Source organism: Lepus europaeus, chromosome 9 (genome assembly GCF_033115175.1).
Source record: "Lepus europaeus isolate LE1 chromosome 9, mLepTim1.pri, whole genome shotgun sequence".
Taxonomy (NCBI): Eukaryota; Metazoa; Chordata; class Mammalia; order Lagomorpha; family Leporidae; genus Lepus; species Lepus europaeus.
Window position 1 is genome coordinate 35,780,955 of NC_084835.1, and position 12,935 is coordinate 35,793,889.

At 41.5% G+C, this 12,935-nt stretch overlaps 1 protein-coding gene across 3 annotated transcripts in view; it reads left to right on the forward strand.

Annotated features, from left to right (window-relative positions):
- The window catches only part of PTPRG (protein tyrosine phosphatase receptor type G), a 777,325-nt gene that overhangs the window by 506,778 nt on the left and 257,612 nt on the right, over positions 1 to 12,935 (forward strand). The window lies entirely within an intron of this gene.

A 12,935-nucleotide genomic window follows, 5' to 3' on the forward strand; every position in this document is an offset into this window, starting at 1 on the left:
TACCTAATTTGGAGCTGCGTTGAATTCTTCCTATTCTGGGGTTCTTCTCTAGACCTAGTGTAATTTCTCAGCTTGGGTTTAGGAATCTATATTGTCTTTAAGCTACCCATGTGAACTCTGATTCCTAGTAAAATTATTCTACAGTATGGAGAACACAACACTGAATTGCTGAGGCCTGGAGGAAGGTGTAGGTTAGAATGCTTTATGTTAGTTTTATGTGTTATCAATTAAAGAAAAGTTTTATTAATATTTGATGTATATCTGGCAGCTGGTGCCCCCATGTGAAATGAGCCAGCTGGTCACATGTCTTATTTGGCAGGTATTCAATGGAAAGAATGGTAATACCAAAGTGTGTGTGTGTATATATATATATATATATATATATATATATATATATATGCATTCAGTTGCTTTCAGCATGTTGTAAGCGATTGCACTTTATGCATGCATATTGTAATTGATTTTCTTTGTTAATATTACCTTTATAACTAAACCATCATTTCTAAAATAGATAAATGGTCTAATCAACATACTCTATGTCAGCCAACTTGTAGGTTAAAAAAATGAGGTTCTCATCAGATCTGATGTGAAGGTGAGCATAAAAATTCTAAATTATCAAGATAATTATCACTAACCATCAACCTCATCTACAGTGTGTTTTGTGAGTGATTACAAAATAGTTATATAAAGATCAGGGTATTTTGAAATAATATTTCCTTCACTTTTACTGCATCTAATTTTTTTTTTGTTTCTACTTTTGTGTGTGACTTAGAATGGATATGTGTGTTAGTAATGCAAGAATATAATTTATTAGTAAACAGGAATGAGCATTTGGCTCCATGGTTAAGCCATTGCTAGGGATGTACATATTCCTTGTTAGAGTGCCTGGGTTTGAGTCTGTTCCAGATTCCAGCTGCCTGATAATGCATACCCTATGGGGCAGCAGGTGGAGGCTCAAATACTAGGGTTCCTGCTGCCCGTGTGAGAGACCTGGAATGTTGTAGCTTCCATTGGTCTCAGCATAGGCTGTTGCTTGCATCTGGGGAGTTACCTAACAGATAGGAGATTTCTCTACCTCTCTTAAAATAAAGACAAAAATTTTTAAAAATCATGCAATTTGGGTAGATTCACAATCTAAAACACGTAGAGACCTCTGCTTAGTTAAAAAGAAAAAAAAAAGTATGAAAGAAACAAATGGCCAGTCTTTGGAACACTGGTACATTTGGGGAGCCTTTCATTTTCCATGTCATTTGATTTTAAAAAGACAAAAGTAAGGAAGATAAAATAAACTGTCATTTTGTGTTAGATTTAAGCCCCAAGGAAAATACTTCATCTTTATTTACATGTTAATAAATTGCTTTCTTTCGGTTTGTCAGTTTCATTTGCATATTGTTTTGTTGATGGAAAAGGGGGAAAGGTTTATTGTAGCCAGGAAACTCAGCTCACACATTAATTTTTTTTTTCATTTTTTAAATTTATTTTTAAGGAATACAAATTTCATGAATACAGCTTTAGGAATACAATTATTCTTCCCACCATACCTGCCCTCCCACCCACACTCTAACCCCTCCTCCTCCCCACACATTAATTTTTTAAACCATTTTTTATCACTAGGTCTCTTGAATCCACTTGCTTTTCCAGTTTCAATACCATCTAACAAAAGGAATGTGTTAGTGTGCATGCCTCTGGCTTTGCAAAAAAAAAAAAAAAAAAATCCCTCAGGGTACATCACACTCTTGACAGATATTTGAGTGTCATTTTTCATGGTTTAATATAGACTGTATTCATATTTATAAATGTAATTGCTCTCCAAAGGAAATCAGTAATTTGTAAGTGATTATCTGTATTTTGAACTTCCCTGCCTTGCTTTTAATACATTTGAAACTTCTCTCGCTGGCGCTTAGTATTCTAAAGGCATGAATGTGTTTGCTGTAGGACAGATAAGCAAGACATCTGCTTCACACCCGTGGTGCCAAGAATCAGGACTGTGTAGAAGCGTCTGTTCTGGACCTTTCAGGATCTTCAGGGAATGGGCTCCATGTGGAGATTTCTTCCCATTGAAGTGTAAACTAAAATGTAGACTCTTCCTCCCCACCAAGGCTGATAAAGGATCACAAGGCTCAAACTGGTGACTGGATCACTTGATTTCCTACCCCTGCTTAGACAGCTGTTCACAGGGTGCTAATCTTTTTTTGAAAAACTTATTTATTTATTTGAAAGGTAGAGAGGAAGGTTGAGATGCAGAGAGAAAGAGTATATGTGTGGAGTCTTCCATCTACTAATTCACTCCCCAGATGCTCACTACAGCCAAAGTGAGGTCAGACCAAAGCCAGGAGCTAGGAATTCCATCTGGGTCTCCCAAGTGGGTGGCAGGAACCTAATAGTTGAACCATATTATGCTGCCTCCAGGCACATTAGCAGGAAACTGGATCAGAAGGGTGGAACAGCTAGGATATGTACTGGGTTTTCCAATATGGGATTCAGGTGTCATAAAAGATGGCCTAACCTGCTTTGCCACAATGCCTACCCCAAGTGCTATATTTTCAAACTTTCTATTGAAGTATAACCTACGTGTGGAGGCTATTCAAAAAGTTCATGGAAAATGGGAATTAATAAGTTTATTTTGGTGCAAAATATTTTGAAATCCAAGCATAGTTTTTTCATAGTACATATTTTCCATGAACTTTCTGAAGACCCACATATGCATAGATTTACATGTTGTTTTTTCATTCAAGTCATCTTTTATTTCCATCTACCATGAATATTTTGAAGTACCCTTGTACAATGAAGTGTTCAGACACTGTTACCTACAGCTTGATGAATTTAACCATATGTGTATTCCAGCATAACCACCATTTGGATAAAGATAGGGGGCCTGCCCCTAAACCTGAGAGCTTGCTAGTGTCCCTTCGAAGTCAGTAACCTCACCCCATGCAATTTGCCACTGAAGACCAATGATGATTGCTGCTACTAATGTAGGTCTTGTTGTGTTAGAATATTATTCTTGGGATACATTCAGCAAAATTTTAAAATTTCTATCGCTGTAGTCAAAGGAAAAGGCTAGTCTGCTTCCAGACTCTTCTGGTAGGAGTTCAGTCAATATGCAAGGTATCTTTTATTAGTTAGCTACTACTTTGAATAGTAGTTTCTTCCTCTATCTGGTCTTGTCTTTCCTATTGGTCTTTAATGTGTGTGTCCTCTGTTGGGGATAGTTTATTAAGGTATTGGTATTTATAAATCCATTTGTAAGGACCAGTTGACCTGGTTAGCTGGCTGTTTTCTATTTTGAGTGTAGTCTCCATGGAATGAGAAACCTATGCCATTTAATTGGATCAAGAGAAATAATCAGGAAAGTCATTGTTCTTCTGGGATCACCTGACTTCACCTGGTTGCCAGGGAAGACTATAAAGAAGAGGTCAAGTTAACAGGAGAGGTTGGGGCAACTGCCTATTCCTGTGTCTCTATAGGATGTTTGAATTCCTCCAGATACACAGAAATGGAAGCAGAACAGGGAAGCCCTATTATGTTTGCACCTGTTTCGAATCACATTGCACAGTCTTAATTGACCTGCATTGTTCGTTCATCAAGCACATGACAGCATGTGACAAGGCATTCAAAGATGTGGTTACAGACCATACAGTGCTTATGTGGGAGAGGCATGTATGTTGCCAAATAGGTTTACAGAGGAGTTACAAAGTCTGAATTATATATAGATCATCCAGGGAGCCAAAAGTAGTCAGTGCTTCTGGAGTAGGGTGGGGAGTTGGATCAGGGGAGTGATTGATTATTGGACCAGAAATACTTCATGTAACAGACAGCATTTAATTTGAATTTTGAAAAATGATGAGTAGGAGTTTTCCAGGTAGAATTATATCTGCAGCTTTCCTGTTTCTGGTTGTTCTGAATTGATACACTCACATCATAAATTGCTATTGTGGTTAATATTGTAATTAAGGCTCAATTATGTTTCAAGTATTAGCGAAATTGAGTCCACACTTTCACTGCATTGCAAAATTTAAAGCAGTAATTATTATAGGACTATTATTATAGCATTATACTCATTGTAAAGATGACACCGTGCTTACTTTTTTATATTTTGGGTTAGAATTGCAAAGTATGTTAGGAAAAAATGTGAAGGTGGTGTGGCAGTGCAGCTAACATGGCTCAGATGATTGAGGCCAGGCTTGCTGGTGCGCGGTCCAATTCTGTCTGTAGAGCTTCTCACATGGGCTGATCAGTCTGCTTCACTCATCACACACTTCACTTCCCACAGCAGCCCTGAGAACTAACCAGCTCTATGATATGTAACTGTTTTTCAGACACAGAAAACTAAGACACCTACTAAAGTTCTCTGTATTGGTTTCCTAGGGCTGCCTTAGCAAAGTAACACAGACCGCCTGAGATCAAGAGAGATGTACTGTAACACAGTGCTGGAGGAGTCGGCAGGATTACTTCCTTCTAAGTAGTTCTTTACTTTGCTCTTATCTTCACGTGGTTCGTTGATAATTTTTGACGTTCTTTGGAATATAAGTGTATCAGCTGCCTTCGTCTTCCTGTGATATTCTCCTTGTGTCTGTCTTGATATCCAAACTGCCCCTGTTATAAGGACACAGTCGTATTAAATTGGGGCCCATCCTAACGGCCTCAGCTCAATCATCAGAAAGACTATTTCCAACTAAGGTGACAGTTGCTGGTGAAGAATGTTAAAACTTACACATCTTTGGTAGTGGGACCACAGTGTAGACCGTAACATTGCCTGAGCCCCTCCCTGCCCACCTCTGCCCGCTAGCGAGCTGCAGAGATAGAATTCAAACTCAAGTCCATGTGATTGCACAGCCCAGGGCTCTAGCAGTACACCATCCATACATGAGGGAAACACATTCCGCATCAGAGTCTGTTGCGCATTCTTAATTCATCAGTGAATAGGCAAACATCATGAATAAACATCTTGTGCTGACAGGATTGACTTGGGAATATGCCGTGGAGATAAGTATTGGTCCAGTAGTCATGGGACTGAAGGATTTTGATACCCTCTGACATATGTTACTTGCCTTTTGTGCAAAGGGAGAAGAGGGTTCTGTTTAGTCTAGATCGAAAACAGGATTTCTCAGCTTCAGCACTGACATTTTGGGGCTGGATAATTGTGTTGTGTCATGTTCATTGCAGAATGTTTAACAACATCCTTAGTGGATGCCAGTTGTACCCCTACAGCAGTTGTGACAGCCAGGAGTGTTCACAAGTATTCCCAGTGTCCCCTGGTGGCACAGTCACCCCTTGGTGAGAATCACTGGCTTGGAAAGGGAAGAATGGCATTGGGGTTGTCTGTGCTGGCCTGGCCCTAGATGCCGCTAATGGACTTCGTGTCTCTTTAGGGTGGTTGCTGGTATGATGTGATGGAAGACAGGCCATCCCTACTGAGTTTCTTTGAGACATATGTGAGTATGAGAAGGAGATGAACAGATAGGAGCATTGAAAACCAACAGCACATTATGCATGCTCTCTGAAAAACTTGATGTTTGGAAAGTAAGATAGTGCTTCTGGAATAAATCTGAGATCAAAGTAAAGATCTTTCATCTGAACAACAAGGGATTATCCACAATTGCAGAAAAAACAAATGACTCTGGCAACAGAGCAGAAGGTTAATGTTTTTACTTAATATTTGGGAGAATATATACAATTGAGGTCAGGTTTTTAATGGGTCTTGTATATGCAGGAAAGGGGGGGGGGTGGCTAACCCTAGTTATACCTGCAGGATGGTTTCTAGTTTTCAGGTTTTTTTTTGTTTTGTTTTGTTTTTTCAAGGGGTATCTACTTATTTGAAAGTAAGAATTAAAGAGAGAGATTTTCCATCCATTGGTTCATTCTCCAGATGGGCACAATGGCCAACACTGGGCCAGGTGGAAGCCAGGAACCAGGAAGTTTGGCCTAAACACTTGGGCCCTCTTCCACTGCTTTTCCCAGGCCATTAGTAGGGAGCTGGATCAGAATTGGAGAAGCCAGGACATGAACTTGCACCATATAGGATGCTGGTCTTGTAGACGGCTGCTTAACTCACTACACCACAATGCCAGCCCCTATTTGTTTGTTTTTAAAATTTACTTATTTATTTGAAAGAAAGAGTGATAGAGGAAGAAGAAGAGACACAGAGATCTTCTGTCTACTATTTCACTACAAAAATGACCACAGCAGCTGGGAGTGGGCCAGGCTGAAGCCAAGAGAGAGGAACTCCATCCAGGTCTTCCACGTGGGTGGCAGGGACTTGAATACTTGAACCACCACCTGCTGCTTTTCCTGGCACATTAGTGGAGAGCTTGATCAGAAGTGATGTAGCCAGGACAGGACCAGGCACCCTGAAATGAGCATCACCAGCAGTGTCAACCCACTGTGCCACAATACCAGCCATGGTTTGGAAGTTCTGACCCTGATCTTTTTTTTTTAATTAAAAAAAAATGTTTTTTTTAATTTTTTGCCAGGCAGAGTTAAACAGTGAGAGAGAGAGACAGAAAGGTCTTCCTTCCGTTGGTTCACTCCCCTAATGACCGCTACAGCCAGCGCTGCGCCGATCCGAAGCCTGGAGCTGGGTGCTTCCTCCCGGTCTCCCAGGCGGGTGCAGGGACCCAAGCACTTGGGCCATCCTCCACTGCCCTCCCGGGCCATAGCAGAGAGCTGGACTGGAAGAGGAGCAACCCGGACTAGTACCCAGCGCCCCAACCGGGACTAGAACCTGGTGTGCCGGCGCCGCAGGCAAAGGATTAGCCAAGTGAGCCATGGTGCTGGCCTCTGACCCTGATCTTTATGATAAGAAGCCACAGCGGTTCTCAGTCAGCCAATGGAGAATGATCAGCATATGATGAGTTTTGGCTCACCCTGTATACTTCATCCTTCAGCTTTGGCTATTCGTGATGACTGAAGAAAATGGGAGGTAGCATTCTTCTTTTCAAAGAAATGTTACATTTTGGGTGGTTTTGCTGGATCCTCTCAAAGGACCTGCCATTTCCTGAGATACCTCCAGTGATTTGCACCTTCCTTGGAGGTGTTATCGTGTTCCCGCATCAGTCAGTGCATTGTCCCTCAGCTGTAACCATTGATGGGATTGTGTGCACTGATCACGGATCAGAAAACTGAAAAATACTCAAACACTTTACTGCAAACAATGCCAACTAACAGAAAATGATTGTGCCAAAGCAGTACCTGGTTTGCAACTCCAAGAGCTGCAGTTCTGATGGAATGGAAGCTCAGTAGAAAGCTTTAAAGAAAGAAATTCATTCACTGAGCAGTTAACCTTCCAATAAAGTAATGCCAAGGAACTCCAGATGGTTCCTAATGTGCTGCTTAAAACTCAGAAAACTGAAAGAGCTCTAAGTTCTACACCACTGTAGACTGGAAACAAAAAATAGGGTATCTCCATGAAATACAAATAGACAGTCGTGTGGAGGAATCTGTGGGTAGGAATTATTGAGCCAGCGTATTAAAAATGCTGGAGGTATAAGCACTTGAAGAAATGATAAAGTCCAGTGCTCCAACTTTTGGGCCGTGATAGGGGGCTTTATTAGGGTAAGATACAATCCTTTGACTCAAAATATAACCCCACCCTGAGACCCCTTTGGAAACACAACAATGCATGTGTAGATGTGCTTCCTCTAACATGCAGATTCCCAGGGCCCCCTTCTGCCTTACTGTCTCTCTCTTCACAGTTCAGAAAACAGCATGGAAAAATATGTTTACCTATGTCTGGGCATTCACATAAAATCTGTGTCTTTATAGTGTAGTATCTGGTACAATCCCATTCTCAATCTCACTGATTTTAGGAGGGAGTATAAGGACCTTCCATTGGGTAGGGTGCTTGAGCGTGTGATACCATTTGGATAGTCACTTTAATTGAGATGGTCTCTTTCTCCCCCATTTCCTTCATGTCCAAGGAATATTTCCTGAGGACTCTGCAGGCTTCTGTTCTTTCCCTGTGTTTATGGCTGTGGGAGCTGATAGGCTGAGTACGTAGAAGATGGGTCTTTCCTGGGACACAAGGCATACCTAGGAGCAGTTGGATTTGGAATCAGTAACAGCATGCAGCAAGTAGGGTAGAGCTTGATTGTGACCAAAGTGGTCATTGAAGCAAACTGGTTCAGGCTCCTGGAAAAGTAAAAACAGAGCCCCAGACATCAGAACCCACTGAACTTGGGCTTTGATTCCTAGGGAGACTCTTTCCTTTCCGAAGTGTTCGATAGTGTCTGCCGGCTGTGTCCTGCCCTTGGCCTGAGAGTGATCATCACACCAGAAAGAGATAGAGATCCCAAGCAGAACTCTGCTCTTGATGGGTGGAAGCAAATTGGCTAGACGCAGCTCCATCTCCAGATGTCGCATCGGTTGGGGAGCAGCACAGAGTTCAGAGAGTGCCACACTGCTCTCGTCGGTTGTGTCCTTGACGTAGTGCCTTCTCCTTCCTAGTCCTCCCTGTCCCAGTCTTTAAAATGCCAGCCAGAAGGAGAAGGCCAAAGAGGGCACTTGGCCTAGTGATGAAGCCACCATTTGGGGTGCCCATGTCCTGTGTGAGAACACCCGAGTGCCACAGTCACCTGTAGGCCCTGCCACCTGATTCCTGCTGATACACACCCTGGGAGGCTGCAGGGGTGGCCCAGGCACTTAGGTCCTTGCTGCCAGTATGGGAGACCCAGGTGGATTTCTCTCCTTCTGACTTCAGCCTGGCCCAGCCCTGCCTGTTGCAGGCATTTGTTGAGTGACCTAGTAGATGGGAGCCTTCTCACTCTGTTTCTGTCTCTCTCCCTGCTTCTTGAATAACTAATGAATAAATAAAACTTATGAATAAATAAATAGGCATTTTTTAAAAAAACTAAAACTAAATAAATAAATAAAATGCAGAGAGGTGACTTGAGGGTACAGTTCCCTTGTCTTTGTAAAGCGCATGTCTAGGGACTCTTGTAAATGGAACTCACAAAACTGCAGCTTTTAGATTTGGAATCTCTCCAGTTATAAAGTACCTTGGAATCCTGTTCCATCTACCTGTAGTAGCCAGCTTGAAAATGTTACCTCATAAGGCTCTGACACCATTTCCTCCTAGTCCTTATTTCTATGAACAAAAACAACAGAAACAAAGCAAAGATCAAGAACTTAACTTCTGATCTTGTAGCTGTCAACTTCCTGAGAAATATGGACTAAGGTCTGGTGTGAGAAGATTTGTCATAAAGCATTGTCAAATCAGCCTGGTGGGGCTGGCATTGTAGCGAAGTGGGTAGAGCCGCCTCCTGCAGTGCCAGCATCCCATATGGGCACTGGTTTGAGTCCCGGCAGCTCTACTTCCAATCCGGCTCTCTGCTGTGGCCTGGAAAAGCAGTAGAAGATGGCCCACGTCCTTGGACCACTGCATCCATGTGGGAGACCTGGAAGAAGCTCCTGGCTCCTGGCTTCGGATTGGCACAGCTCCAGCCATTGCTGCCAACTGGGGAGTTAACCAGTAGATGGATGGAAGACCTCTCTCTCTCTCTCTCTCTCTCTCCCCCTCCCTCCTTCCCTCCCTCCCTCTCTCTCTCCGTATCTATCTATCTATCGTTCTCTGCCTCTCTTTCTCTCTCTGTGTAACTCTGATTTTAAAATAAAGAAATAAATCTTAAAAAAAAATCAGCCTGATTAGGAGAAAGGATGTCTCCTGCTGAGAGTCAGGACATGGACAACCTTGGTGAGGGTAGTGATGCCACTGTGAGTGCCCAGGACTTTAGGGTGTGTGGGACAAGAAGTGTTCTCTCTCCTCGTATATGGATGTGCTCCCTCTGAAATGTCACTGAGCTTACTCATGATGGCACTTATAACTGGTCGTTATTTGACATATATGTCAATATTTAGTGAAGTTGGAAGACAGATCTTATTGTCTGTGTGCTGTTTAATGCCTATTTCAATCTTTTCATGGGGTTGCTATCTTGAACTTATTTCAAATATTTATTAAATAAATTTTCTTTGAAAAAATGTATATAAAACAGGACTAAATGTACAGAGTAAGAACTGACGTCATTGTTACATCCTTTGTCCCTGCATTTTCAGTTCTTAGAGGTATTTCTTATACATTATTCCAGTTTTTCTACCTCTGTACATGTGTGTGTATTTTCCCCATTACTTGAAAAATGAGATGATTGTGCACATAGTGTTCTGAAACTTGTCTTTTGAACTCAACAATATACAATGGGATTTCTTGTATGTCAGATACACAATTAACATCACTCTTTTTAGTCTCTGTGTAATATTCCATTGTATGACTGTACCCTAATTTACCTAGTCTCTTAGAGACTATCAGTGAGTTGTGTATAGTCTTGCAGTTGTAAATAGTTTTTTTCTGAACTCTTTGCATCTCTCTTTAGCATTGATGGCACTGCCCAGATTCCAACTAAGGCAGTCACTTTTAAGCATCTTCAGAATTATATAATGAATACCTTCTTCATGAGAATTTTGGGCTGGAGATTTTTGGGGCATGACTGTCTATGGTTGCCAAATCTCAAATTTGGAGATAATGAACTAGGTTTCCTGGGAAGGCTTCCGGACATGTTTACTGTTATGTTATGTGTTATAAATCTAAGACAAGTATAAGAAACAAGTATGTGAGCACAATTATATTTAACAAATAGTCTCTCTGGATGCTTTCTATAATAGCTTATCAGGATGTGTTGGATAGAACCAGTCAGTAACATAATGATTGACACTGTCTCTGGAAGGCTACCGGCTTCACAAAGCCATGACTTTGAATTTTGTTATTTTTAATCCCCTCCCTCACACTCTGTTTTTAGTCCAAATTATTAAAAGTTCCACGCTGAGATTTATCTATCAGAGTTTCAAGATGTTCTCATTAATTGAGTTATTAACCCCCTTGCAAGCCAGCAGGACATCCTCTGACTGAAAAACATCACACAGCTTCTCTTGATGCTGAGATGACTGGTTTGACAGGGGCTAGATGTGGGGAGTACCAATTGTTTTTCTTTGTCCCTTAAACTTTAACAGATGACTAAATAGGTAGAGAAATTGACTCTTGTTTGATAAAGCAAGTATATTAAAATGTTAATGGTAGCATCTAGGTGATACATTTACAGGTATTCGTAGGAAAATTCAGCTTTGCTCTTTACATTTTTAATAATAATGTATAGCATGAATGAAATAGAATGAATACTGGCATATCAACAAAAGACTATCTAAAGTCATGTAAAAAATGAATTCACGTAACACATTCAACAGAAACATCTATTTTTTGCAAAGAAGTTTGATAGAATAATACCAGTAATGAGGAATAAGATAACATTGACATCACCCATCCTCTAGGCTTTGTGTCATCCTTATTTTTTCCTGTGGTGTTAAATCCTAACCTGAAACTTGTGTAGTTCAAACCTCAGTTTAAGTCATTAGCATCCAAGCTAGACTGATAACATTGTTTCAGTAGTTCATATTGGGAAAAATAGGGACCCAGAATAATTGATTTGCCCATGATCTTGGCACCACAACTTGAAATTGAACTTACATTTTCTCATTGTGTCTTTTCCACAGCATCTCGTGTTTTCTCTGATGTTGAGATTCTGAGGAATTTAGAGAAAGGAAGATTCTTTAACAAGAATAATTCCAACTCTATCACAGCTATACTGGTAGCCCTCCTCCCTCCATACCACTAAGGCCTCCATTTACTTCCTGAAGCACTTCTTTGTTTTTTTTAAAGGATTTAGTTATTTATTATTTGAAAGGCAGAGATACCGAGAGAGAAGGAGAGGAGAGGGAGAAGAGAGAGAGAAGAGAGAGTCTTCCATCTGCTGGTTTACTCTCCAGATCGCCACAACAGCTGGGGCTAGACCAATCCAAAGCCAGGAGCCAAGAGCTTCTTCCAGGTCCCTGAAGTGGGTGCAGGGTTCCAAGTAGTTGGGCCATCTTCCACTGCCCTCCCAGATACATTAGCAGGGAGCTGGATTGGAAGTGGAGCAACTAGGACTTAAAACAGTGCCCATATGGGACACTGGCACCGCAGGGGGAGGCTTAACCTTCTGTACCACAGCACCGGTCCCTAAAGCACCTCTTTAAATGATCCTTTCAGGGACAAACATTTGCCCTAGCAGTTAAGATGCCCTAATCGCATGTTGGAGTACCGAGGCTGAATTTCTGGCTCCAGTTCCCAGGTCAAGCTTCTCAATCGTGTAGATTCCTGGAACCATCAGGTGATGGTTCCCATATGGGTGCCCTGGATTCAGTCCTAGCTTCAGCCTGCCCTAGTCCTAGCTCTTGTGGGAATTTAGAGAGTGTACCAGAGAATTTGAGATCTCTGTCTTTTTTGTAAATAATGCTTTTTTATTTTCATCTACTTCTAAGGCAGAGAGAGAGAGCGAGCGAGCAAATGCAAATGAATCTTTTTTTTCCATTGATTGCCCAAATGGCTGAACAGCCAGAGATGGGCCAGACCATAGCTAGGAGCCAGGAACTCCACCTGGGTCTCCCACAGGAGTTGTAAGGGCCCAAACAGTAGGGAAATTAGCCATTGGCTCCCAGGGTGTATTAGTAGGAAGCTAGATTGGAAGTGGAGCAGCTGGGACTTAAACTGGCAATCTGATAAGGTATGTGGATGTCTCAAACATCAACTTAATCTACTGCATCATAATGCCTGCTCCCTCTGTGCCTTTCTCTCTGAACACACACACACACACACACCTGCCTCTCGAATACACTTAAAAATCAACAGATCCTCACTTTAGGTTTTTATCTAATTCTTGGATGTCTTCCTGACAAAGATATGGCCCAGGAGAATTAGTATTTGCGTTTACATAAAGTCAAGTAAAATTACAGTAGCACAAATTTTGTGGCTAGCTGGGAGGAAACCATTGGTCTAAATACCATGCTTTTCAACAGAGGACTGTATGAATGCATTTAATAGTCTGTAGATCAGAAACCATGGCACAGTCTTTACT